At 40.7% G+C, this 27,754-nt stretch overlaps 1 protein-coding gene and 1 long non-coding RNA gene across 6 annotated transcripts in view; one reads left to right on the top strand and one right to left on the bottom strand.

Annotated features, from left to right (window-relative positions):
* Nucleotides 1-2,674, bottom strand: part of LOC125616545 — a 14,963-nt gene extending 12,289 nt beyond the window's left edge. Inside the window, exon 1 of the long non-coding RNA XR_007347195.1 lies at nucleotides 2,664-2,674. This is a non-coding gene — a long non-coding RNA (uncharacterized LOC125616545). The remainder of the gene's footprint in view (nucleotides 1-2,663) is intronic.
* The window catches only part of Nsmce2 (NSE2 (MMS21) homolog, SMC5-SMC6 complex SUMO ligase), a 224,494-nt gene that overhangs the window by 184,453 nt on the left and 12,287 nt on the right, over nucleotides 1-27,754 (top strand). The window contains exon 5 of one of the 5 annotated variants that reach the window (XR_007347192.1): nucleotides 12,592-12,649. The exons of the other annotated variants lie outside the window; for them this stretch is intronic. The gene's annotated coding sequence lies outside the window, so the exon portion shown is untranslated. The remainder of the gene's footprint in view (nucleotides 1-12,591; nucleotides 12,650-27,754) is intronic. 5 annotated transcript variants of the gene reach the window in all.

Here is a 27,754-nt window from a genome sequence, read left to right on the forward strand (position 1 = left end):
GGGGGGGGACCTAAACCTAGGCATGTTATAATCAAATTGCATAAGATTAGTGACAGAAAGGAAAACCTTAAAAAGCAACTTGAGAACAAAAATACAAGTTAGATGTAAAATAATAAGTATGAAGTTGAAAGCAGATTTCTTAAAAAATAACACAATGTATGAGCCAGTGAAGTAAAATCTTCACACTACTAAAAAAAAAAAAAAATAAAACCATCAATCTAGAATTGTATACCAGCAAAAATTTCTTTAAAAAAAAAAAAGTTTTTTCAAATAAGCAAAACAAACAAAAAAAAAAGAATTCTTTACCAGCAAACTTAACACTATAGAAATGTTAAAGAAAATTCTTTAAGAAAAAATAAATAAATAATGCCAAATGGAAACTTAGATCTACACAAAGAAATAAAGGGAAGCATAAGTGATAACTACTTGAGCATATTAAAACTGTCCTTATTTAGCTCCTCTAATAATTGAGGTTTTCAAGCAAAAATAATGTTTCTGACCAATATAGGAGTAAAATATATGCAACAGCAAAAAAAGCTGGGATGGGAGAAATGGAATTATACTTTCTAAGGCTTTTACGCTAAATATGAAGTAGCAAAATAGCACTGTGGTAAGTTAAAGATATGTACTATAAGCCAGGCCAGTAAAATACCACATCAATGGTGTCTAGTTAATTGGCCTACAGCAAAGATAAAATGGAATCAATAGGAAACACTCAATCCAAAAGTTGCCTAAAGGGGTTGAGGATGTAGCTCAGGAGTAAAGTACATGCTTAGCATGCTCAAGGCCCTGGGTTCAGTCCCCAGCACCAGAACCAAAACAAAAATGAAAGTTGCCTCTGCGTCTGATAAAAGAAAAAGTTGGCTCCAATCTACATATTGTGGGGTCGGGCTCCAAATTCCTTAATAGGACACCCATAGCACAAGAGTTAATAACAAGAATCAACAAATGGAACTTACTTAAACTAAAAAGTTTTTTTCTCAACAAGAGAAACAATAAGAGAGGTAAATAGGGAGCCTACATCATGGGAACAAATTTTTACTCCTCACACTTCAGATAGAGCCGTAATATCCAGAGTATACAAAGAACTCAAAAAATTAAACAATAAGATAACAAATAACCCAATCAACAAATGGGCCAAGGACCTGAACAGACACTTCTCAGAGGAGGACATACAATCAATCAACAAGTACATGAAAAAATGCTCACCATCTCTAGCAGTCAGAGAAATGCAAATCAAAACCACCCTAAGATACCATCTCACTCCAGTAAGATTGGCAGCCATTATGAAGTCAAACAACAACAAGTGCTGGCAAGGATGTGGGGAAAAGGGTACACTTGTACATTGCTGTTGGGACTGCAAATTGGTGCGGCCAATTTGGAAAGCCGTATGGAGATTCCTGGGAAAGCTGGGAATGGAACCACCATTTGACCCAGCTATTGCCCTTCTCGGACTATTCCCTGAAGACCTTAAAAGAGCATACTACAGGAATACTGCCACATCAGTGTTCATAGCAGCACAATTCACAATAGCTAGACTGTGGAACCAACCTAGATGCCCTTCAATAGATGAATGGATAAAAAAAAAAATGTGGCATTTATACACAACGGAGTATTACGCAGCACTAAAAAATGACAAATTTGCAGGGAAATGGATGGCACTAGAGCAGATTATGCTAAGTGAAGCTAGCCAATCCCTAAAAAACAAATGCCAAATGTCTTCTTTGATATAATGAGAGCAACTAAGAACAGAGCAGGGAGGAAGAGCAGGAGGAAAAGATTAACATTAAACAGAGACATGAGGTGGGAGGGAAAGGGAGAGAAAAGGGAAATTGCATGGAAATGGAAGGAGACCCTCATTGTTATACAAAATTACATATAAGAGGTTGTGAGGGGAATGGGTAAAAAAAACAAAGAGAGAAATGAATTACAATAGATGGGGTAGAAAGAGAAGATGGGAGGGGAGGGGGGGATAGTAGAGGATAGGAAAGGTAGCAGAATACAACAGTTACTAATATGACATTATGTAAAAATGTGGATGTGTAACCGATATGATTCTGCAATCTGTATTTGGGGTAAAAATGGGAGTTCATAACCCACTTGAATCTAATGTATGAAATATGATATGTCAAGAGCTTTGTAATGTTTTGAACAACCAATAAAAAAAAACAGCATACTAAAAAAAAAGAGAGAGGAAAAAAGGAACTAAGAATTCACAAATAGCATGGGAGATTAGAACCTAGTCTAATTATTACATGTAAAGGGTCTAAGCATAGCAGTAAACAGACAAAGTTACCAGCTGGATGTAAAGCAAGACCTGACTATATACTGCCTATAAGTGCATCTTAAATATGAAGACACAGGGCAGGGAGTTAGCAACGATGGTGGAATGTGATGGGCATCATTATCCAAAGTGCATGTATGAAGACACAAATTGGTGTGAACATACTGTAATACAACTAGAGGTATGAAAAATTGTGCTCTATATGTATGTGTAATGTGAATTATAATGCATTCTGCTGTCATTTATTTTAAAAAATCAATTAAAAAATATGAAGACACAAATAGATTAAAAGAATGGAAGAGCATACTGATACTAATGAAAAGAAAAATGAATTGATTATATTCATTAGTCAAATTAGATGTGCAGCAATGAATATTACTAGGGAGAGAGCCATTTCATAATGATAAAGGGATTGATTTGTTAAGAGAACATACATTGATGCAACAAAAATCAATAAAACTGTAGGAAGAAATAGACAAATCTACAATTACAGTCAGAAATTTCAATAATAGAGCAAGTACTCAAAAAAACAGTAGGGATATAGAAGATCGAAACAACATCATCGCCTGGCCTCACCAATTGACATGTATAGAACTTTACACCTAACAACAACAGAATACATTTTTTTATGTGTATACGCGACATTTAACAAAAGAGAGCATATTCTAGGCAATAAAATATGTCTTATTAAATGTAAAAGATTTCAGGTCAGATAAACTATGTTCTCTGACCACAGTGGGTTTAAATTAGAAATCAGTAACAGAAAGCTATCTGGAAATTTTCCAAATACTTGGAAACTAAATACAGTAAATTTCTTTCCTTATCTACAGTTTTAGTCTCCAAAGTCTGAAAACAGAGATAAATATTTCATAAGTTTTAATTAACTTAGTACAGTGTGTTGTTGTAATTTTTGTGTTTTAATATTTGTTATTGTTGTCAATCTTCTGTGCCTAATTTATAAATTAAACTTTATCATATGTATGGGAGAAAACATACTATATGTAAGATTCGGTATTATCTATGCTGAGAGTCTCCTTGGATCCCCTGCAAATTTGGCAGGGGTGGGGAGGTCACTATTGTATACAAAGAGAAATCAAAGGGGAAATTTAAGGATTATTAACTAAATGAAAATGAAAACAGCATATCAAAATATATAGTGTGTGCAGCTAAAGCAATAGAGAGATGGATAATAATCATATTAAACACCTGCCCATATTAGAAAAGAAGCGAAGTCACAAAGCAGTCATTTCAGTTTGTAGGTTAAAAACTGGGGGGAGAGGGGAGTAAATGAACCCCAAAGTGAACATATGAAAGAAAATATAGATCACGGAAAATTATTCAAATAGAAATCAGAAATTCAGTAGAAACAATCAGTGAAATCAAAAGCAGGTTGTTTGAGATCAATATAATTGAAAAACTTCTAAGCAGGATGAGAATAAAAAAATTAAAACCAGAAAAATTACACTAATTATAAGCGACAAGAATGAGAGAAGTCATAGCAATATGGGTACTGCAGGATTAAATCAGTAGTATAATATCATTTTCCTTTTAATACGTTAACATACAGGTACATAGTATCCATATATGTACCAAGTACATGCTGTGTACCCATTAGCATATTAAAAGAATAATAATATGAACCACATTATGCCAAAAGCATTTGACAAAATCCTATATTGATTTTGATTTTTAAAAATCTCAGCAAACTAAGAATAGAAAGGAACTTCTTAAACCCATAGCTAACATCATACTTCAAGTGCTGAAAAACCAAAGTCTAGTCCCTTAAGGAAACAGGCAAGAATATCTACTCTGGCTGGTGGCACATGCCTGTAATCCCAGTGGCGCAGGAGGCTGAGGCAGGATGATCATGAGTTCAAAGCCAGCCTCAGCAATTTAAGTGAGGCCCTAAGCAACTCAGCGAGACCCTGTCTCTAAATAAAATATTAAAAAGGCCTGGGGATGTGGCTCAGTGGGTTCAATCCCCAGTACAAAAAAAAAAAAAAGAAGAAAGAAAGAAATATCTACTCTGACCACTTTTATTGAGCATTGACCTAGAGATTCTAAGAAGTGCAGCCAAGGCAGCCATCCACTAAAGAGGAAGTAGTAAAACTTGCAGGTGACATGGTCATCTGTGCTAAATCCAACAGAGTATACAAAAAAGTTACTAGAACTCCTAAGGAGGAAGTTTAGCAAATTTGAAGAGTACAGTATCAATAAACATTAATCAATTTTATTTGTTTATTAGCACCATACAATCATAAATGGAAATATTTAAAATACATTTTTATCACCAAAAATGTGAAAAACCTGTGGTACATCAGACTAAGAATGTGTCTGTATATATTAAACACTATAAATACTACTGAGAGAAATCAAAGAAGACCCCAACAAACAGAGACCATGTTCGTGGATACACCATGTTCATTAGTTGGATGATTTAGTATACTTACGATGTCAGTTCTTTGTTCTTTATAGAAATAGAAAAAAGTCATAAAATTCACTTGGAAAAATAAGAGGCCCAAAATAGAAAAGGCAATCCTCAGCAAGAAAAGTGAAGCAGGAGGCATCACAATAGCAGACCTTAAATTATACTACAGAGCTACAGTAACAAAAACAGCATAGTATTGGCACCAAAACAGACATGAAGACCAGCGGAACCAAATAGAAGACACAGAGACAAACCCACATAAATAGAGTTTTCTGATACTAGACAAAAGAGCAATAAACATACACTGGAGAAAAGAGCCTCTCCAACAAATAGTGCTGGGAAAACAGGAAGTCTACAAGTAGCTGAATGAAATTTAACCCCTCTCTCTCACCTTTCATGAAACTCATCTCAAAGTAGATCAAGGACCAGAGACCCTGCACCTACTGGAAGAAAAAGTAGGCCCAACTCTCCATTATGTGAGCTTAGGAACCAAATTCCTCAACAAGACTCCTAAAACACAAGAAGTAAAATCAAGAATCAATAAACAGGATGGTATCAAACTAAAAAGCTTTTGCACAGCAAAGGAAAAATGAGAATGTGAAGGAAGAGCCTACAGAATGAGGAAAAATCTTTGCTACCTGGACCTCAGATAGAGCATTAATCTCCAGACTGTATAATAATAAAGAACTCAAAAAACTTAACACCAAAAAAAAAGAAAAAAAAAGAAAAATCTCAATAAATGGGCAAAGGTACTGAATGGTCAGCAAATATATGAAAAAAATGTCAACATCACTAGCAATTAGAGAAATGCAAATTAAAACTATACTGAGATTCCATGTCATTACAATCAGAATGGCAATTATCAAGAATACAAGTAATAGTAAATGTTGGCAAGGATGTGGGAGGAAAGATTCATTCATATATTGCTGGTGGGACTGCAATTTGGTGCAACCACTCTGGAAAGCAGTATGGAGATTTCTCAGAAAACTAGGAATGGAACCACCATTTGACCCAGCCGTCTCACTCCTTGGCATATACCCAAAAGTCTTAAAATCAGCATACTACAGTGACACAGCCACATCAATGTTTATAGCAGCTAAATTCACAATAGCTAAACTATGGATCCAACCTAGATGCCCTTCAACAGATGAATGGATAAAGAAAATTGGTATATGTACACAATGGTATATTACTCAGCCATAAAGAAGAATGAAATTATGGCATTTCCTGGTAAATGGATGGAACTGGGGACTATCATGCTATGTGAAATAAGCCCAAAGCCTGAATGTTCTCTCCGATATGCAGATGCTATCACAGAATAAGCGGGGTAGGGGGTGGGGTGTGCAGGGAAGGGACAGGTTCATTGGATTAGACAAAGGGGAATAATGGGAACAGGAAAGGCAGTAGAATGAATTGGACACAAAGTTTTTATGTTCATTTATGAATACATGACCAATGTAACTCCACATTGTATACAATCACACAAGAATGGGGATTATACTCCATATATGTATAATATGTCAAAATATATTCTACTATCATGCATATCTAAAAAGAAAAGATGTCAATTCTTGCCAAACTGATCTCTTGATTCAAAGGAACCCCAATCAAAATCACAGCAGGGTGTTAGTGGGGTTTTTTTGGTAAATTTTTATTCTGAAATTCATATGGAAACAAAGGATCTAGAGCAGCGAAAATAACTTTGAAAATTAAGGACAAAACTAGAGAACTTACCTTACCTGACTTTGAGACTTATAAAACCAGTAGTAACCAAGACAGTATTACAAGACAGCAGTTAAATAGATAAGAGGGACAGAATGGAGTCCAGAAATAGACCCCAGCAAATTAATTTTTCACAGATTCACAAAGATAGTTCCAGGGTTTTCCACAAGCATGCAAAACAGTTCATTGGGAAAGGAAAGTCTTTTCAGTAAATGGTCCTATGATTAAGTATGCACTTATTTAGAAAATAAACTTCAATCATGTATCGTATCCAAAAATTAACTCAAAATGAGTCATATATCTAAATATAAAACTTTAACCTAGAAAAATCTTAGAAGAAAACATAGACAAACTGGTCTTGGTTTAGGCAAGGATTATTAACCACATAGGACCTAAAGTGCAGTATATTTTTTTTAAATTATAAAGCGGGGAGCAGTGGCACACACCTGCAATCCCAGTGGCTGGGGAGGTTGAGGCAGGAGGATAGCAAGTTCAAAGCCAGCCTCAGCAAAAACGAGGCACTAAGCAACTCAATGAGACTCTGTCTCTAAATAAAATACAAAATAGGGCTGGGGATGTGGCTCAGAGTACCCTTGTGTTCAATCCCCAGTACCAAAAAAAAAAAAAAAGGCTGCTGCTCAGTAACATATTGCCCTGCTCCACAGCAGTCATAGTGATGATGTCCTTTCCATCACAAGGAACTACATTTTAAAATAAAATGATTTGCTTTAGTGGGAGTAACACTTGAGAAAATAGCAGTGGCCATTTTTCCAGATTAGTCACTTTTCAGAGTCACAGGTCACCCAAAGACTGCACACTAACCCTTTATTACAGATTCTTTCCATAATTTTTCAGTTACTACATTGAAGTCAACAGTCAGAACCATGTGCATGACAGCAGTGTTCTATACCTGACTGTATGAACCTTCAGGCTGCCTCGTCTCCAGAAGAGATTCCTAAGTTATAACTCATGCCGGCAGGGCAAGGTAGGGTGAGGCCAAGGGTGATAACTGTATGCTCAGCTGAGGATTGGTGTTCATGCTTGTCTCACCAGATTCTAGTGAAAAGGGAGTAAAGTAAATGTGCAGGAACTTGGGTGGAGTGCTCTGGATGTGTACCGCCGCGTCCCTGCACTGGTTCAGTGCCAGGCACCCAGAGACTGTGGGTGCATGCAGTCATGGGTACACATCTGGATTCAGGCCCTGTTGGTTTGGGGCTTGGCTGCCTTGCCAGAGGTGGGAGATGCGTGGCTCTCAGGGTTTTCAAAACAAGGTCCTGAGGATCCCCACATGATTCACAGACCAGTGCACAACATCTCTGTGCTTAGTGTTGCCTTTCTGGTCAGTGATTGGCTATTAATCATCAGTGTTTCATCAGACTCTATCAGCCTTTCCACTAATTCTGGTCAGCTGGGTTTCCATTCCCTGGCTCGCTCTTTTTAGTGTCAGGAGAGAGATCATCTCTTAAAACGTTACAGCTGGAAATAATATCTGCAGTCATCTGGTCCAGCTCTCATAGAGGAGGAAACATCTAGTCACTGCTTCACTGAGGCTCCAGCTCAGTGTCATCTGTCCTGCCCATCACAGCTGTCCCTCAAATAGTCTACAGTCCATAGAAATGTGAGGGGTGCTGTCCAGACCAAGACAGCCATTATTTATTAGTTTCCACCCAGAAGACCCCACCCGAGTCACGTTGCTCACAGCTGGCAAAATCCCCACCAGGGATTGCCCAAGGCCAGCCTGACCTCAGTCCACAGTAGATGTGCATCCTTTTTTAACAGGTTGTCCTGCAAGGCTGTGGGTAGGATGTTCTCAGACGCATTTAAAAACCAGGTGCTACTTTGCAGTTCCCACACAGGAGCCCTCACCTGAGAGTTTGGCTCTACCTTTGAAGCTTGCAGAAAACCTCAGGCCTGTCATTTTTTGACATCCTGTTTCCTTTTTTTAGTTTCCCAGATTTCCTTTTGAACAAATAAGGTGTTTTGTGTACATTTGGGGTTGCATGTTTCTGTCCATTTCCAGTTGGAATCCACATCTGCCTTTGGTTACACACAGCCTTGTTGCCTGCCAGCTGATCTTATTCCCCAGCAACACACCCATCCAATATTATGCTGGACCAGCCATAAGAATCTGGAGGCCCTTTGTTACCCTGCTATGTGACGTTGGGCAAATTTATCTCTCTCTGCCTCAATTCCTTCATCTGTAAAATGAGGCTAATATGGTAACCTGCCTCACAAAGATGTTGTGAGACACCTTGTGAATTCAGTGAGTGAATTCAGTGTTCAGTTAGCTCAGGGCCTGGCATGGCCAACAGTGAGATGATGGGTGTTGGGGGCTAGTGCGCTACCCAAGTATGAGTGGTGGTTGTTGTTTTCCTTACTTCTCACCCAGCCACTCCAAAAGAACTGTCACCTAGAACTGAGGTTGGGGGTTAGAGCCAAAGGCGAGAGGGAGGCCGACCTAGGAATGGGAGGGAAGGGGTGGTGGTAGTGATTGGGGCACATGACTTTCAGGGGCAGGGAAATGAAGCTGCTGTCTGGCTAGAGGAAAACAGAACTAGTGTTTGGAGGCACCGTAAAGAAGTGTGGAAATTTACTCCACTGCCCTTTTGACAGTCTCAGCCCAGGGGAGGAACAGCACTCCACCCTAAAGGCTGGGATAAAGCATGCCCCGGTGACGCACTCACCTGGAGGATCCAGAGTAAGTCCAGCATCTAAGGACAATCTGGCATTTCAGAACTCTTGAGTGTATACTAGATGCTACAGAAAACAGCATCTAGACCTAGCACATCTCAGAAGAAGAGGCAGTTGATGTAGGGGACATTGATCAGATGGGAATGCCAATGCTGCACCATACATCTGGCCTTGAGCACTTGCTCCTCTAGGCTTAGCTCTAGCACCGGGCTTGGCCTGGATGGCCGCAGCTTCTTTCAATTTTAATGTCGTGCCGAGTCTACTAAGAGAGAAACCCAGTCTTGTTCCCTTTATGCAATGGGCTTTTATGTTTGTGCACACACACTCTGAAAGAGGCAGTCAAATGCCTTACATTAAGGAAGAAAGGGTTCTCCTAACTATGACGAGTCATTGGACTCCTGTCTGTGACTGCTTCCTTACCTGTGAAGTGGTTATCAGAACCTAGGCCGCCCTCACAGGGCGCTGTGAACTGTAGATAATAGAAAGATTGTAGAACACTGTGTAAATGTCAAGTCTTGTGTATTGGGAAAGAACAACCTCAAACAGGATTGGAAAAACTCCATGGGGAATGTGAAAACTGTGTTTCCTCCCCCACCCCCTGAAGTTTAAAATCTATTTTCTATATTTTTAACAAAATATAGCAGGTTTTGATTCCACTGTTCTATTAATGCTTTAGAAGTAGTAAGCACAATTTGAGGGACTGCTTTTAACATCAGGCCATGTTGCTAGGAGTTCCCTTCACTGCCTCAGAACCCAAATCCCCTTCCCAGGAATTTGAGACAAGCTTACCTCATTTCAGATTCCAATCAATAGTAAAGAGTTTAAAATGCATAGCATTCCATTTCCTGCTGTGCAAATGTATTTGCTGGAGTGGGATTTGGAGAGTTTAGAGAACACTGGGGGAAACATGGTCCCCAAGGTGCTTCTTATAAGCTTTGGTCAGCTGCAGCCTTCTCAAGGACAAATAGTAGCTCTGTATTTCACTTACATGGCACTTTTCTCTAAGATCAAAGCTGCTTTGTGGACTTAATCTATTTAATTCTCATAACACCCATGCCATGTAAATGGCTGCTGTCACTCCACACTCTGCTGATATAGAACCCAGAGTCAGATATGAAAACTGGCCTTTCAAGGGCATGTACACAAGCAAATAGCATCAAGAATGGGAGCCGGGATCTATGTGTTATGTTTCTCTTCCCATTTGTACAAAAACTTTAGAATTCTGTAAAGAGCATACTTTTGTCTCCAATTCATAGATGGTTAGAAAGTTGGTAGATTTGCTGAGCCTTCCTATTTGCTGTTAGATATTCTAAAAATTTTGACCTAAGTTACATTAGGGTTCGAGGCCATGCTAATGGTATTGCATGATTTACGGTGTCAAATATGCATGGCTTTGACTAGCCCTGTGAACTTCAGTTTTCAAGAAAATGTAAATAAGATTATTTCCATGAGAGTTGTATCTGTGAAATGGGATGGTGTGCATAATCTCCTTAGCAAGAGGCTGCCCACAGTGAGCCTTCCATAAGTCCCAACTCTCACAGTACACAACAGTTTGGGGGTTGGATCTCCCCTTTGTAAGACTGACACTGAATGTTTATGCTCTTGGCAAGCAAATCCAGATGGACTGTGGGTGTTCATTCTAGCAGAATGCTCTCCACATGCTGCTCTAGCAGATCTGCTCCTTTTTCCTGTCCCTTTGGTGTTCCATTTTGGTTTGGCTAAGGAAGGAGTTTCTGCACTTGAACTTCGACTTCTGTGAAAATGAGACTACCTCTTCAGTGGACCCTGTGGGAAGCTATTTGGTCTTATAAACCAATTTTGATTTCAGAACTCGTTGGGTTCTCATGAATGTGGTAAGCAACCATGCAGTGCCCTTGGAAATTGTTCAGTTTGGGTTCTCTAAGTGGGGAGTGCTTAGATGATCTAATCAGTTTTGGAACTGAATGGGACACTGAACTATGAATCCAGTGTCAGACATTTATTGCTGCCAGCGGCACTTGTTTCTGAATCGGGGGAACATAGAGAAAATAAAGTGTCCTGGGCCCCACTCCAGACCTACAGAGTCAGAATCTCCAAGAGTTGACCTGAGAATAGAGATTTATTTATAATACAGTTCTCCTGTGGTTGACACCCTGCCAGATTTGGGAACCACTACTAAGGCCATTTTCCAGGAGAGGAAAATAAGGCCTGAGAAGGGCAGTGCTGCCTTCCGGGATCATTTGCAGGCTGGTGAGTGGCAGAGGCCTGCTGGGAGTGCCCCCAGTCCTCTGTGAATATGGCTGTCAGCTGTGCTTTCTCATCTGAATTGCAGAGATAACACCTTCTGACCTTAAAGGGCCATTGTGAAGTTAAACTAAAGGGTGTTTGGTTCACTTTGTCCTTTACTCGGATTCTGTTCTTTAGACAACTGAAAGGGTGCTAAATTAAGCCATTTGCAGAGAGCTCTGAGTCATGGAGTGGCAGCTGTCTGCCTCACTGGAGGCACTTTGATCATTGTCTTCTAAATGCATGCTAGTGCTGTCTGTACCTCTGCTGCAGGCTGTGCTTAGTGACTTACCCAGATGATGGTCTCTGCCCTTGAAAACAATGCTGAGGCAAAGGAAAGTTCTTCCACAGCCAAAAGCAGCACCAGTGGGCAGGAGAGGGCAAGGGATCCATGTATTTTGAAGGCAGAGAACCTGGTCTTCAGTCTAAAAGGAGCTTGGGGACATTTAGACTGCCCTCCTGGCTTAGAAAGGTGAAGTACCTTAGCTCAGGGCACACAGCAAGCTGGGAGCAGTTTCTGAATCGGCACCAGACCCTACCAGACAGAGATCTTTCCACCTGCATGTCCTGGAGCATAATTATTTTTCTTGAGGATGTCCATCATATTTAATCAGAAAAGATGCTAGTTAGGAGTTGGCATTTTAAGAAAATCTTGAGAAAAGGCCTGTAGGACTCAGGATGTAGCCCAGGGAATGATGGGCAGGGGGTCTGTTTGAAAAGCACTGAACCAAAAAAGATGATGAAGTATTTTGAAACAACCTAGAAAGAAGCTTTGAGGGGCTGGGGATGTGGCTCAAGCGGTAGCGCGCTCGCCTGGCATGCGTGCGGCCCGGGTTCGATCCTCAGCACCACATACAAACAAAGATGTTGTGTCCGCCGATAACTAAAAAATAAAAATATTAAAAATTAAAAAAAAAAAAAAAAGAAGCTTTGAAGCAGAGGATAAGTATGTCTTCTACCACAGAGGGAGATCATGACAGTGCTCTGAGAAGGAGGCCAAACATTCCAAATTACTACCAGGAACAAGGCTGTGATGGAGCCTGACAGGGTGACAGGGTGGTGGGTAGCTCCTCTGGAGGGTTCAGATCACTGCCATCATTTCTGAAGAGCTGTTGTTTGCCAAGCCACGTGTCTTAGCATTTTATATGAAATGTCTCCTCAGGGTATCCCTACCAACAGGCAGGTGTTTTCCCTTTTACAGGTGACATAGCCACTCAGGGTGATTGGATAGCCTGCTCCAGATCAGAAGTCCAAGGGAGGTAGGACTTATGCCCATGCTGGCTCCTCCCTCGGGCCTCTCAAGGAATATGGGGAGGAAGGTTTTGGACAGCCCATCAGAAGGTGGCTGGAAATTTCTGCTTTTGTCTACCAACAAAGAAAGGAATAAAATGGTGAGGTGGGGGGAATATTCCTCAGAAAGAAGGAGAGAATAACACAAGCTCTTGCAGTAATCTGAATTATGCTTAAGAAAGAGCAAGTGGAAAATGATCAGAGGTGGCTTATTTGGTAGATCATTGACGTGGTGACGTGACCCAGTGAGACAGAAAAGAGGAAGGCTCCCAGAAGAGAGAGAAAGAGAAGCAGATGTCGTTTATAACAAGAGTTACTGATGATGTAGAGGGTTGAGATTGAGAACTAGGTACTGCTCGACCAAAGGGAAAAGTTCAAAGTGGGTAGGTAGGTGGTGTGTCATCTGAACAGATGATATAGTGGCACTGACCTCAAGACGGCTCTCATGGACCTTTGTGCACCTGGCATTGTACTAAGACACTCCATAACAAGGAGGTAAACAGATAAGAACTAGGAAAAGTTTGAACCAGGGGAGGCCCTGTGTTATCACACAGTGCCTTGCAATACAGGGGGAAGGACAGGGAAAGTTAGACAGGACGGGACCCTGCTCCTTGTAGGAATGAGTCACTGATAAGATTTTGAAGAAGATATAAAAGACAGAGCATTGAATCAGAAGGCAAAAGCTAACGCATCCAGTGTCCTAGAGTCTAAGGAAAGGGGAAAGGAAAGACCTGCTGAGCACTGTATTATATGCTGAGCACATTAAATTAGAAACTCCAATACTTGATGCTTATAACAGTCCTACGGGGGATCCAGCTCTGAGAGGAGGTCACTTGCCTGACCTCAGGTTGCCAGGGGAGGTAGGGTGTACCTCTAGGCCTGACTCTGAAGCCCTGGCTCCCACCACCCCACCTCAACTAGGAGTTGGAGGAGAAGGAGGGAGATTGGTTATGTGCAGAGTCAGAGCTATGAAAGGATCTGAGGACCTAAGCGATTCAGGGAACTGTTGAACATCTAGGTGGCCTTAACGAGTGAAACTGCTGCAGAGTTGAAATGCGAGAAGTTGGCCACAAGGAAATTCACGTGGTTGGGTTCACAGTTTCACTTGCCGTGTGTGGCATTTCACTGCCTGGTACGTGGAAGATTAACTGTTAGTCATATGGGAACTGTGGGAATCCTCTTCCCCCAACTAGCATTGTGATTTGGCCATTTGTGTTTGGTAATAGCCCCATATAATATCCCTGTGTCCGACCTTCTTGCCCTTTTCAGTGACATGGGCTACTTACTCTGGGTGAAATTACAGGCTTATATGAATTGCAACTAACTGGTAGAAACCTTTGAAAAAATAATTAACACCTATATGAGGATTTTGCAATTGTGAGGTATGATAAGAAGAATAGGCAAATGTGTGGCTTTAAACATAGGTGAGCGTCCATGGCACAGTAAGAAGTCTGTTTCCTCTCCCTGGGAAAACACATTCCAGCCACTGACTCAATTTCTGTTCTTGTTGCTGACTTGCCGCCCTACTCCCCCTCTAAGTAATGTGACAGGTCTGAACATAATTCTTTTTTGTAGTCCACTGACTCTTGTAAATAATGCAGTGATTATAAGGTTTCCTGAATACAATTTTCAAAATGGTAGTAATAACCACATTGCACCTACCTGCTATACTTGGGTAACCACTTCTGTTGCTCAATTTACTTAATATTGGTCATAGTAAAACATGTTTTCATCACTTGAAATCCAAATTTCATTTGCCAGGTTACTAGTGGCCATTTATTTCTGTAACATAAATTAAGATGTTGTGCAAGTTTGCCTTACAAATACATTGACTCTTGAAACCAACAAGTTTGCCTTGACTCAGAGTACAGAGGTGTTTGAGTTGACCAAATATTCATAAAAATGTTTTTAAGATAGTCTGATAATTGTTAAGGATTAAGGATTTAGGCTGACATGCATTTTTGAGACTACACAGCCCACCCACCTCCCTTCTCTGAACCCTTAATTTTCAGATTGGAGAAAGAACAGAGTCAAGGGAGATGGCATATGCAGCATGACCACCGGGATCACAGAACTGATTGGTGGAGAGCTGGGAACTTTCAGTCATTCTGGTGCTTTCTTCCAAAGTGCAATTTTCTTCTGGTTGGCCATCAGCTGATGTGAAAACGGAGTGTTTTTTTACCCTAGATGTTGGGGTTTGGGGACTTCCTTTTATATAAAAGCTCTTGAGATTTTTTCCCATTTGGTCAGATCAACAGAACACAAAGGTTTCTTCCAGCAAGATTTCTCAAAATCCCCTTAGCTAGAATTTTCTTCTCATTTTTTTTTTTTTTTTTGAAAAACTGTGTACCTTTTGCACTTACGAATTATGTTTGTTCAAACAGCAGTGTGCAAACATCTGTTGCTTCCAAATTTCAAGCAGAGTAAAATACCAATGATGATCCACTTCGGAATTACATTAGCAGTGGCAGTGAACATTTTGTCAGAACTTTAGAAGCAATACGGAAAAGAAAAATCAGGTTAGCAATTGTATAGTTAATATTGTACAAGATGAAAGCCTGCCTTATAAAACCCTGAACGGAGTAAACTCTACTCTACTTTGAAATCTGCCTGCAGGCTGTCTATCCTTTCAAAATGTTGTGCCTGTTGTCAGTACTGGGATTTTAAATGAAATTTATTACAGGAGCAATAAATATACTAAGTATGATGAAAATAAGGGTTTATGGAAAAGGGTTTTGATAAGCATTGACTCAACCCATCCTGTTGCTTCAGTCATCTTAGCATCTGAATTCAGAACAAAGGTTTTTAAAGGATTCCCTGAAAACCTAATTATAGCTCTAGCACTAGATTTACAATTGACATGAAGGTCAAGGATGAGCAGTCAGGCTGGGGAGAGCACAGAGTATTCATCACAAGATATGACTAGTCCAGAGGAATCTTGTCAAAAATCTTCTATGTTTATAATTCAGATGCAAAGAGGAGACATTTCAGAAGGCACTCTGATGCCTGGCCACTATGGAAGAGTCACTGTCACCAGGGTCTGGTGTCATCGGGTCGGTCTTGTGTCCCGTGCTCTCAATGCACCTGGCTCCTTAGCTCCCTGTGCTGCCGGAATGGCCTTTCTCCTTGGGTGTCTGTGCCCATAAAAAGGATGCCATGTGTCGTGGCACTTGCTGTTCCAGCACTGAGCAGTGAGTCCTTTTGATTGAGCGCTCTCTCTTATTTACCTTGGTGGATGCAGACCTATCAGGGTGGAGGAAGGAAGAGGGGATGAGCAGGCAGGCTCCTGTGCAGCTTACCTGTTGTCATTTCATTGTCCTTGAAAACTATCAAGTAATAGCCTAAAACTTTCTTTCACATGCTTCCATTGCTCAGGGACTATCGGGGAATGTCATGGGGCCCTGGAGCATATTATTGGAGCAGCAGCTCTTGAGTCTTCCTCGGAGCATGTGGGAATGGCAGCCATTTTCACATTTTTGCCTGTGCTCATCTACCTCTGTTTTCTCCAGGATTGCTCTCAGTGCCAATGTCCCTCCTGCCACCTTTTTTTTTTTTTTTTTTAAGGTCTTGCTTGTGGCCTGGACTGGCTTCCCGTGATCCCTTGAGCTTACCCTCAGTGTTTGCCACACTGTGCTAGGACATGAGTTAGCATATCTGCTTCAGCACCATCCTGTCTGGATGATGGAGGTGGCCGGTAGGCATCCACCAAGGAAAGCTGCATGGGTCAGACCTTGGGCTCCTAAGTGAGGAAGAGAAAGTACATTTTCTTTACATTTTACTCCTGATCCTAGGAAACAAAAGCCTTCAACATCTTTTAATACGACATGAAGGTTGACCACATTTAGGTCCACAAGTTTTCATTATCCAGACAAATAAGCTTCAAACTAGACTGGAATTTGAAAACTAGTGCTCTTTGCCATTTCCTGATAATGCTTAATAAGTTTCATTGCCGTCTTTATATTATTAATTCTGAAAAGTAAAGTGTATTCATTCTAAAAAATAAGAGAAACAAATCCCTTTTTTGGTATTCCTCTCTTTGTTTATAAATCTGATGTAAATGGAAGCATGTTTGACTGTATTTTATTCTTTTTATTTGTACTTGCTTTGCCATTTTGATCTCCTTAGAAGTTGAATCATATTTTTGGAATGAAATAGTCATAGACTTTTTTATCATTAGCTTTTTTACTATTTAATTTAGAATAAGAATAGGATGATAAAATTAGATACAAGGGGCCTCTATGTGTCATCAAGTAACCTAGTCTACTTTTGGTAACAAAAATAAATTCTCTTTAAATAATTGCCAGCTCATTTTGAACCAGCTTTGTTCGGATGAATGGCCCTCAGTCTGTGTGTGGAGCGTGAGAAACTCATCTCTCCCTTCCCGACAATTAAAATTTTCCTTTTCTTAAATTCATTCCATTGCTCCTAATTTTGACCTTGTAATTACATTCTGATTATATCCCCTCATCTTTCCTCTGCCCCCTTGGTGTTCACCATTCATTCATTTATTTAGGCACTAGAGATTGAACCTAGGGGCAGTCTACCACCGAAGGGCATCCCAAACCCTTTTTATTCTTTATTTTATAACAGGGTCTCACTGAGTTACCCAGGCTGGCCTTAAAGCTGCCATCCTCCTGCCTCAGCCTCCCAGGTGGTTAGGATGACAGGCATACGCCACCATGCCCTTCCTTCATTTATCTTTAGTGTGCCTCCTATTCGCTTCGGAAGCCTTGCTCACCTTTTCCCTCTCTAGGCTTATACTTGAGAATGTCAGCATGAGAGAGAGGCTTCTCCGACCATCTCAACCAACTCCTTCTCCATAGTTTTTTCTTTTGTCTTAAGAGAATCTTTACCTAGGGAAGAGAATTGTTATCAGAGGAGTTGGAGGGCTGTGATGTAGCTGACTTCCTGCCATGCTTGAGGTTTTGGTGCCAGCCCCTGCTAACTGCGAGATCCAGGTTAGTGCCACACCTGAAGCCGTGAATGAGGCCTGTACCCAACATTACACTCTTAATGTGCTCAGGAAGGTACTTATTTGGGCTTTTCTCCTTGTTTCATTTGTTTTGTCCCCACTTAACTGTAGGTTCTTTAACTTATTTGCTGTTCTAAGGCTGGGGACGGTGGGCACATTGGCGCTGAGAGCTAGGACTCAGACCCCCCGAGGCTTTGAAAATGACAAGCAAGATCAGCTGGTCTCCTGCTGGGTCCTCTCGGGAATTGTTTCCAGTGTTCTGACATTGTTAAATACTGTCTTCATCCATTTATTAGTCTTTTTCCTCCAATAAAAATAAAACATTTTATTTGACCACCACAGTATGCAATGCGGTAGAGAAGAAAAAGTGATAGCCTACAGAAATGTTGACACCTATCCCTTAAGTTTATGGTAGAGCCAAGTGGTTCCTAGGCCTGCAGTCAACCCACCCTTCTGAAGTTCATGCCTGTAGGAATTGTGGGGCCCTGTGTTATACAGAAGAGCTAGAGAGTGCACAGAACCAGCTTGAAGCCACCAGGGTTCCCTTAAGATCGGAGGCCATATGCTGACACTGAGTCCCTTTCACGTGCCACACAGAGGTTATCTAAAGATGGAACAGAGCCTTGAGAAGCTTACTAATAGGTGGGGAAACAGCAGCATAAACAGATCATTTCAAAGGATTAGTAAGTGCCTCAGTGTAGAGAGGAGGAGGACCCCTGAGGACTCCTGAGTGGCAAGTTTTCCCAGAGGAAGACAGAGGCCTTGGTAGAGGCTCCCTGATTTCCATTTGGCACAGCCTCTTCTCATAGAGGGCACAGGCCCTGCAAATTCTGCTTCAGCTCCCTGTCCTTGCCACCCATAGCTATCACATGCCTAGAATGTATGAGCTTTCAATGAGCAAGAAAATCTGTTCCTCTTGACATCTTTGGGTGTGGGTAAGGAAAAGAATAAATGTTCCATGCTAAGCATATTGTAAAGCTGTGAATGTGTCATGAAGGAGGAAGTTTCAGGAGTGTGATTTCTTCATGTTTACAAAATGAACAAGTGACTCAGATCTATTGTACACATTCACAGGCGCTGTGTCCTAAGCTGATCCTGATTTTAAAGTCATATGTCTTCCTTTTCATGGGGATAGGGAGGTTTTCAGTGAGAGAGGGAGCCAGGGAGGCTGAGAGAAGATGCTGATTCCAGGGCATTGCATTGAGGGGCCTGTTCTTGGGCTCTCATTCTTTAGCTCCTCCCTCCCTCTTTGTCTGTCATTTATTTCTGCCTTCCAGTCAGCAGGATTTTTTCTCTTTGGGGTATGTTTTCTGTTAGGCTAACTTCAGACAACTCTGAACTAGAAACAGATGTCTGCGCAGCCCCAAGCATCTGTGGATCCATTAGTTTGGGAAGCCCTGCCCTGATTGGCTCTGAGCACTTGGCCACGCTGTGGAGCTGAGCTACATTTTGGGTGGCTTCACTGACATTGTGTTGACAGGATTGTTAAGCCTCACTAGATTTGGACCCTCAAGCTTTGACCTTTTTTAATTTCTTCCATATTGAATATACTTTGGGAATTATCCTCCTGGTTTTTTAAAAAATAAAAAAAAAAGTGCCACCATAAAAATAAACTTAAACTAGTTTATCAAAAAATTAGTCTTGATATTCTTTATCAAATATATACAAAAAGGAAAAATAAGCATGTTTAATTAATACTAAAAATCCATGACATTTTGTAATTAGTATGCTAAGTAAACGCTACAGAGTAACATATTTAACATACCTGATTAAACCTGGAGTTTAGGAGTCATGAGAGTCTGTCTGGTTTTTGTTTTGTTTTTTTTTTTTGTTTGTTTGTTTGTTTGTTTTGGTACTAGAGATTGAACTTCGGGTGCTCTTCCACTGAGCTACATCCCGGCCCATTTTATGTTATGTTATGTTATGTTATGTTATGTTATGTTATGTTATGTTATGGAGACAGGGTCTCACTAAGTTGCTCAAGTTGGCCTCAAACTTGCAATCCTCCTGCCTCAGCTTCTAAAATAGCTGGGATTACAGGCGTGTGCCACTGCAACCAGTATCATGACAGTCTCGGGACAGCAGTGGATGCGACAAATGTGACCACTTCTTCCACCAGCTTTGTGACTTCCTCCTTCACTGCACTTTTTCCCAAAATAAACACCTTCAGTGGCTCTTTACCTTTTATCCTTTGAGGATTAAAATTCGTCATTTATTTTAAGATTTACTGAACAAATGGTGATAGTAGGGCTAGCTTTATTCTGTTATTTGTCTCACTTTCTATACATTGCTCTGTCTAGAGCTCCAAAATTAGAAGAGACAGAAGATAATTATATAAATTAAAATACGTATTACCCTTTAGGAAATCAGAGAAATTTGAAATTAGGATAATAATTTAGGATAATACATCTAGAGAGTATCAGGAATTGAAATAGTGCCATTGTTCCTGTCTTACACAAAAGTAAAATGTTGCAGTTTTAAAGTTGAGCAATTATAAATCTTAAAGTTCCTTTTTTAAACATTATCATCTCTGGACTTGATTTCATCATTTGTTTCAGTTTGACAAATGGAATAAAAATATCCATCCATTCAAAACTCCAAAACTTTCAGAAATTGTCCCTGATTCCTCTCCTGCCAGTTCTCATGTCACTTGGACATAATAGACTGCAACATTTTGTCTAATTTTTTGTTAGTTTTTTTCCTGTAAACCATGTTTAAGATTAATCATATTACACATATAGTTTTAATCTCATCTTTTCACTTCATGTTTTAATTATTTCCCCATGTTAAAGACTGTTTCTAATAACAAATTTTGCAAGTGATGATACTGTTCTTCTCTCAAATTCAAACCCACAATCTGGGGAAGGTAGAGAAGCAAAATGATGATTATAAGATATACAGAGGTCTTCTGGAGACTGAAGGAAGGTCTGTCAGATATCTAGTTTTCTCCAATGATTAGTATCCAGTGTTTATTATAAAAACTGCCATAATTGAATACCACTACAATTATATTCTGCCGTACGTTAGTAAAATCAACAAAGTTAAAACAATTTATACATTTTTGAAAATCAATCATTATACATTCCTGTAAGTATAGATGGTTTTGCAGCAAGGGAGTAGAATTGGATATTATCTAAAGACGTAATGTGGAGTTGTTTATTTCTTGAATATTACCTCTGTCACCCTGTTTTTGGGCAATTTCCTTTTGTCCAGAAGAAGAATAGAGAATTACTGTGGCATGGCCTGTAGAGCATCATATGGCTCTTTGTCTGGAAAATTAGTTATTAGATCAAGAACTAGGCCGTCTCCTTCTAAAGTATTTGCCTTTGAAACAGTCTTGTTCATCGTCCACATCTCATTGTAATCAGTCTGTAGATAGCAGTGTCCACTGCATCCTCTGGTTTCAACAGCCATTCTCTGGACATTAATTGAGTTCCTGCACTAGGCCTTCTTCTTGGAGAACATGAAGATGAATGAGCAGAGTTACCTCCCTTAAGGAACCCACAATCTGGGGAAGGTAGAGAAGCAAAGTGATGATTATAGCATGTACAGAAGGTCCTCTGGAGGCTGAAGGAAGAGACACCTCTCTCTACTTTGGTGCTTCATAGAGGGAATACTTGAACTGAGTCTTGCAGGGTGGCCAGGGGTCACTAGGGGAAGGAGAAGAGGTACAGAATAGCGTGGCCAACATGGGTGAAGTGTAATGAGTTTGGGATAGGTAGAGGGCATGGGATTGAGATGGATAGCCATAGGAAATGGGGATTCCCTGGGCCACTAATGAAGATTCATATTGTCATACCAGAGAACATGGTTTTAGAAAGATGACTAGCTGGAGTTGAAAGAAATAGATTGGGGAGACTGAGCCAAATAAAGAACTTTATACAATAATCCAAGTAGGAAATTCTGGGGGCTCAAGTTAGGATAGCAGCCTTGAGGCTGAAGAGGAGGACACAGAGTCAAGGTAGTTTAGAGACAGAGCAGACAGGGGATAGGAGGAGTTGCATATATGGTCCTGGGAACCTGGACAGGCAGTATTTCCAGCCCTCTAAAATAAGAAAAGATGGGCTGGGGATATGGCTTCTTGGTAGAGTGTTTGCCTTGCATGCACAAGGCCCTACATTCAATCCCTAGCACCATAAATAAATAAATAAGAAAAGATAAGAAGATGAGCCCAAAGGAGATGTCTTACCTTCAATCTTGGCTTATTTCTAACTTTACTGTAAATCTACATAATTGAAGTTGTAGCCCGTCTTCTTAATGGCTAATCAAACTTTTCCTGGGATGTGTTTTTTCTAGTTAATTGCCCAGAACAAGAAATAGGATGTTGGGCTGGGGCTGTAGCTCAGTGATAGAGTGGTTGCCTAGCACTTGAGGAACTGGATTTGATCCTCAGCACCACATTAAAAAAATAAAATAGTAGTAGTAGTAGTAGTAGTAGTAGTAGTAATAAATTAAAGGTTAATTTAAAAAAAAAGAAAGAAATAGGATGTGTGTATAAATGTCCTGCTTTTACTTAGTGACCTCCTGGAAATAGCTATTAAACCTTCTCTTTTCAGTACTGAGTTTGAGGATATTTTAAGTATTCGTTGGCTTGAAATGGAAATTGTATGACCAGAATTCAGCTGAATGAGTTGAAGTCTCACTGAATGCACTAGGTTTTGGTTATTTTTAAAAAACTCATATTTTGAAAGGTGGAGACAAATTAATACGTGATATCAGCTGAGGACAAAGGATATGTCTAAAACCATAGTGGATTGGCTAACGAGGGCAGGATCGTTTATTAGGGCACATCTTATTGAAAGGTCAGCTCGTTTCCAGGAAATAATCTGAAACTCTACAGTTTACTTCAGTTTCCTTCCAAGATCTTCAGAAGAATGTTTTGAAAACGCTAGGGAAGAAAAAACAGCACAATGAAGATGCTGCTAGTGCCATGTCAGGTGGCCATGCCTGGGCTAATTTAGGCCTTCCTGTCACCTGGGGCATGGAGGGCTCATCCCATGAAGAGTCGCAGCCCAGGTCAGCCCATTGGTTTCTCTTCGGCTGATTCTTTAGCACATCACTTTTATTTACTATATTGCAGGTGTCCACTGTATGTTAGCCCTGTGGGAATTCAAGTGATAGTGTTAGTCATCATAATGATCGCACTGAGGTTGGTGGCTATTTGCCAACCATCATTCTAAGAACTTTTCATATATTTACTTGTTTAATTCTCATACAGCAACACGGAGCCCCATTATTGCCTCCATTTTACAGCTGAGAAGATTGAGGCAAAGAAAGGTGGGATACCTTGCCTAAGAGCACCTAGTTCATAAAGTTGAAGGATGAGTCCAAGCAGGCTGTTTCCAATTCTGTGATCTTAAGTACCGTAATTCTCACTGCAGAGACATCCTTGCCTCTTCTCATCACACCTCCTGGGAGAGCCTGGCTCGTCATCGTCCTCCTGCACTCATTGCCTCACCCCCAGGGATACATTTACACATTGCACAAAACACTTAAGTTCTGTGTCACTCCTTGCACAGGATGTGTTTGTCTCTCTGGCCGGGCTCAATCTTAGTCCTCTGGCATTTGGTGCAATGCTTGGCACAGAGCAAGTGCTCAGTGAAGGAACACATGAGGCTTATCTGCAAGGAGACTTCAGTGCATCTGAAAAGGAAGTTTCATTCAGTGAGACAATTAAGTAATGGGGAAGTTTGAGCTAAAAGAGCATGGTCTAGGAAGGAAATGGGCTGTGGGAAGTGGGTTGGGTTGGGTTGGACAAAAGTACCTTTTCCAAGTACGTAGCATCCAAGGTGAGAGTAAAGTTGCTGAGGGAATAGGAGGAGGAGGAGAACATTGATCAGAGTGTTGACCTGAGCTGGGGCTGAAGGAAGGGCTCACATTGAAGAAGGGAGCAGAGTTGTATCAGAAAATCCAGGTCAAAGGGTTCTCCTTCTGCACCTAGGTAAGACAGCAGCTTTCCAGAGGACTGATGGTTTTATTGGGACCTTCTTTCCACCGTGTCATATGTATGCGCAGCCCTCACAAGACCACTTTGCTTGGAATATGTTCTGTGTCCTGTCCTATAGGACTTAGCTCCCTTAGCTTTGTTTGTTTGCCAATAACAAATACAATGCCTAGCATATAGAAGAGGTAAAAATTTAACAGCAGCAACAATTTATAATTATAGAAGTCTGTAACATTAATTAAGCGAATATATGTATGCAGTAAATAACCTTCATTGGATTTTTATGTTCTGGCCACTTTTCTGATTCATTGTACGAACTGAGCCTCTGATAACTGAATTTGTGTGTCGGGGGGTTGGGGAGCTGGGGACAGAACCAAACCCCCAATACACACATATCAGGCAAGTGCTTTCCCACTGAACTACATCCTGGCCTGCTACTGTAAACACTTTTGTTCAATGTTGGTTGGTTGGATTTTGCCAGCATGTGAGGGTTGTAATCATTTAGGAAATCTCTGATGGTGCAAGCCCTTTCTGAATGTGATCTGCATCTTAATTCTGCAAAAGCTGTTCTCACACAGCAGTCTTAGTTGGTGCCAGGAAGTATTGGGAACTAGTATTCAGTTCCCTCCAGAAGGGAAGTGATAACTTGACCCAAGCAAGCAACTGGCACTCAGAAGAGGCCACCAATCTTCTCATTTCCTGGGAAGAAATGAAGATTGAGAGCTAGACACCCAGGAGTACCACAGTGTGGCCTTCAGTGCAACACACACACACACACACACACACACACACACAATCTTCATTCCAACCAAAGGGGATGAACCCATTGCCATCCTTCCACTTGGGCTCTAAGAGGAGCCCATGGTGGGGGCGCTGGTAGCCTTGCTATAAGCTGCTGGATAAGAGAAATGAGCCAGGAGTTGGCTCAGACACATACTTACTCACTAGAACTAAAAACTTATTGGAATCAATGTACTATGCACATTCGGGTGGCCTCAAACCTTCCGTGTACCAACTCATTCTTTCCGGATATGCTGTTCCAAAATAGTGCAAGTAAAATAATCTGGGCAGTCTAATAAGCATTTTAAGTAGGCAACAAATGTTTGTATAGTACTTTCTTCATATGCTAGTGCTTTTCAAAAGAAAAGTGCTTTTAGAAAAATATTCAAGCTTAATTGAAAAAGCACAGAGCAATCAATTTTTATTCCCAGCTGGCATAAAACCTTCTAACTAGTAGCCAAACTTGGGATGCCTGAAGACAGACAAGTGACTAATGCTAGGGCTGTGTGTGGCCAGAACCAAATGTATTTTCTGACCACAAGACCATGTCTGGATTCTCCTTTGTAATTACCACACAGCCTACTGTAATTGTAAAACTTATATTTACTTCCTGCCTTGGACATGTAATTCAGGGTCCAAGGTTGCACCCCAGACTACAGTGAAATGCTCTGTTATTTGACTATAACTTATAAAATCATTGTGTGAGAGTGTGTATGTGTGTTTGTGTTGCCACGTCTGTTAAATACGCTGGGTAGAACCTTGTGAAAAATAAGCCCTCTCCTGCCTTGTTGGATGAAGTTCTTTACTAATCAAATGTTTATTGAACACCTAGTACTATCTGCCAGGAACTATTTTAGACTCTAGGAAACATGAGTGAGCAAGACCTCGAAGGCACTGGTTTCCTGGAAGAGACAAGGGAGCAGAGCAGGGGGGAGGAAGGCAGGCAAACAAGAAAGTAGCACTTGCAATAGTGCTCTGCAGAGAGCCACCACAGAGCGGTAGGGAAAGTCTGGGTGCTTCTTTAGCCTGGGACATCAGACAAGGCCTCTCCAAAGAGGTGACATTTAAACTGACATTTTAAAGAGAAAAAAAAGAAGGAGTAGGAAGAGCAAGAGCAGGAAAATGAACATTCCGGGCAGATTAGTGTAAAGAGCCAAACACAGGAAGAGGCTTGACCTGTTCCAGAAACAGAAGCCAGAGTGACTTGAACACGGCAAGTGAAGGGGACTGGTCAGAGAGCGTGGCAAGGGCAAGATCACCCAGGGCCCGCTGCAGGGTTGTGGCCTGTGTTGGAACAGTCAGGAGGCTACTGCAGACATCTGGGCAGGGGGCAGTAGTACTTTGAAAAATGCAGGGAAGAGAAGATGGGAGAAGGAGCCAGGGTGGAAATATGGTTTAGAACTGGAGTTGGAAGAACTAGCCAAGGGTTAGATGTGAGTAAAGAAAGGGAATGAAAGCTTTGGCTTTCAGCAGCTACGTCACTAGCAGCATAACTGACTGACCACTAATCCACGTCTTGGGGTCCAGTAAGTGCCCTCACTGCCACCGCCACCTATGCTGCACCGGGCCATGTTGTTGACTTTTGGGAAAAAGATACTACTTCAAGCATTTCCGTGACATCTTCCTTCTAGTGTTCATTTTATGACATCAAGAAAAAGTCATGTTTAAGTTACCTAACCCCTACCCTGCTGCCCTCCCAGGAGTACTATAAATGTTTGTTTTGTCCAGACTCCTCCTCAGAGTGGCACTTGGACCCTGGGCCCAAGCATCTGGCTTTAAGTTGTGGGCCTGTCACCTGTCTTTCAGGAGTTGACAGCTGGCATACGCTTCTAATAGTGTATCTTTTTTTTTTTTTAATTTTTTATTGTTGGTTGTTCAAAACATTACATAGTTCTTGATATATCATATTTCACACTTTGATTCAAGTGGGTTATGAACTCCCATTTTTACCCCATATACAGATTGCAGAATCACATCAGTTACACATCCATTGATTTACATATTGCCATACTAGTGTCTGTTGTGTTCTGCTGCCTTTCCTATCCTCTACTATCCCCCATCCCCTCCCCTCCCCTCCCCTCTTCTCTCTCTGCCCCCTCTACTGACATTCATTTGTCCCCCTTGTATTATTTTTCCCTTTCCCCTCACTTCCTCTTGTATGTACTTTTGTATAACTCTGAGGGTCTCCTTCCATTTCCATGCAATTTCCCTTCTCTCTCCCTTTCCCTCCCACCTCTCATCCCTGTTTAATGTTAATCTTCTTCTCATGCTCTTCGTCCCTACTCTGTTCTTAGTTGCTCTCCCTAATAGTGTATCTTGTTCGTATGTATATATGTATGTACATGGTTGTCAGTCAGTATCCATGGGGAATTGGTTCCAGGACCCCCGTGGGTACCAAAATCAGCAGTTCTTGTATAAAATGGTATATTATTTGCATATAGCCTACCTCCCATAGATTTTTAAATCATCTCCAGATTATTTATAATACATAATATAATGTAGATATTATGTAAATACTTATGTTAAGGAACAATAACAAGGAAAACATCTGTACATGTTCAGTACAGACACAGTTTTTTCTGAATATTTTGGATCTTTAGTTGGTTAAATCCATGGATGCAGAACCCTGGGATATGGAGGGCCAACTGTAGAAAATAATATGACTATTATTTACAATAAAAATTTTTATGATCTTGTTAATAAACATTGAACTAATTTAATCCAGTTATTTCTTTATTATTTTCTACATTTGCCTTAAAAATATCATGAGGCTTAAGTTTCTTTGTCAACACAATAGGAATAACAGAAGAGTCATTATTTATGGGTATGTTGTGAAAATGAAATTAAATACTCTGTATGCAGAGCTTAGAACAGTAGCTGCTCTGTGATCTTCAGTAAACTTGAGTTATTATTTTTATTAATGAAATAATAATCTGGTGCAGGAGCTACTCCCAGAACCAGTGCACTGATTTTAGTTTTCAAATGGACCAGTCCAGGAACATTGAACAGCACGCTGACTTACTAAATACCTTGCATGACTTCAGACAAGACCTGCAGTTTCTTTGGATCTGAATTTCCTAAATTAAATGAGATACCTAGGATAGATAACCTAGGTTTTAAAACTTCTGTGGTTGTAGTAAATGGTTTCTGTTTTTCTCTCCTGTCTTCCTTTTACCATGCTTATCACAGAGTTTTGTCAGTGATACCTATTGTGAGATGTGACCTTTTGTTAGCACATTGTAGAATCCTAACATTAATATCACTTTCTATAAATACAGACTAGGGGTGAGGAAGTGCTGTCCTTTCCAGAAGTTTAGCTATTGAAAATCCTTCTCTTTTTAGGCTCTCAGTCTGTGGCCATTACTCACTGTTGGCAGT

The sequence above is a fragment of the Marmota marmota genome, unplaced genomic scaffold (assembly GCF_001458135.2).
Source record: "Marmota marmota marmota unplaced genomic scaffold, marMar, whole genome shotgun sequence".
Lineage (NCBI taxonomy): Eukaryota > Metazoa > Chordata > Mammalia > Rodentia > Sciuridae > Marmota > Marmota marmota.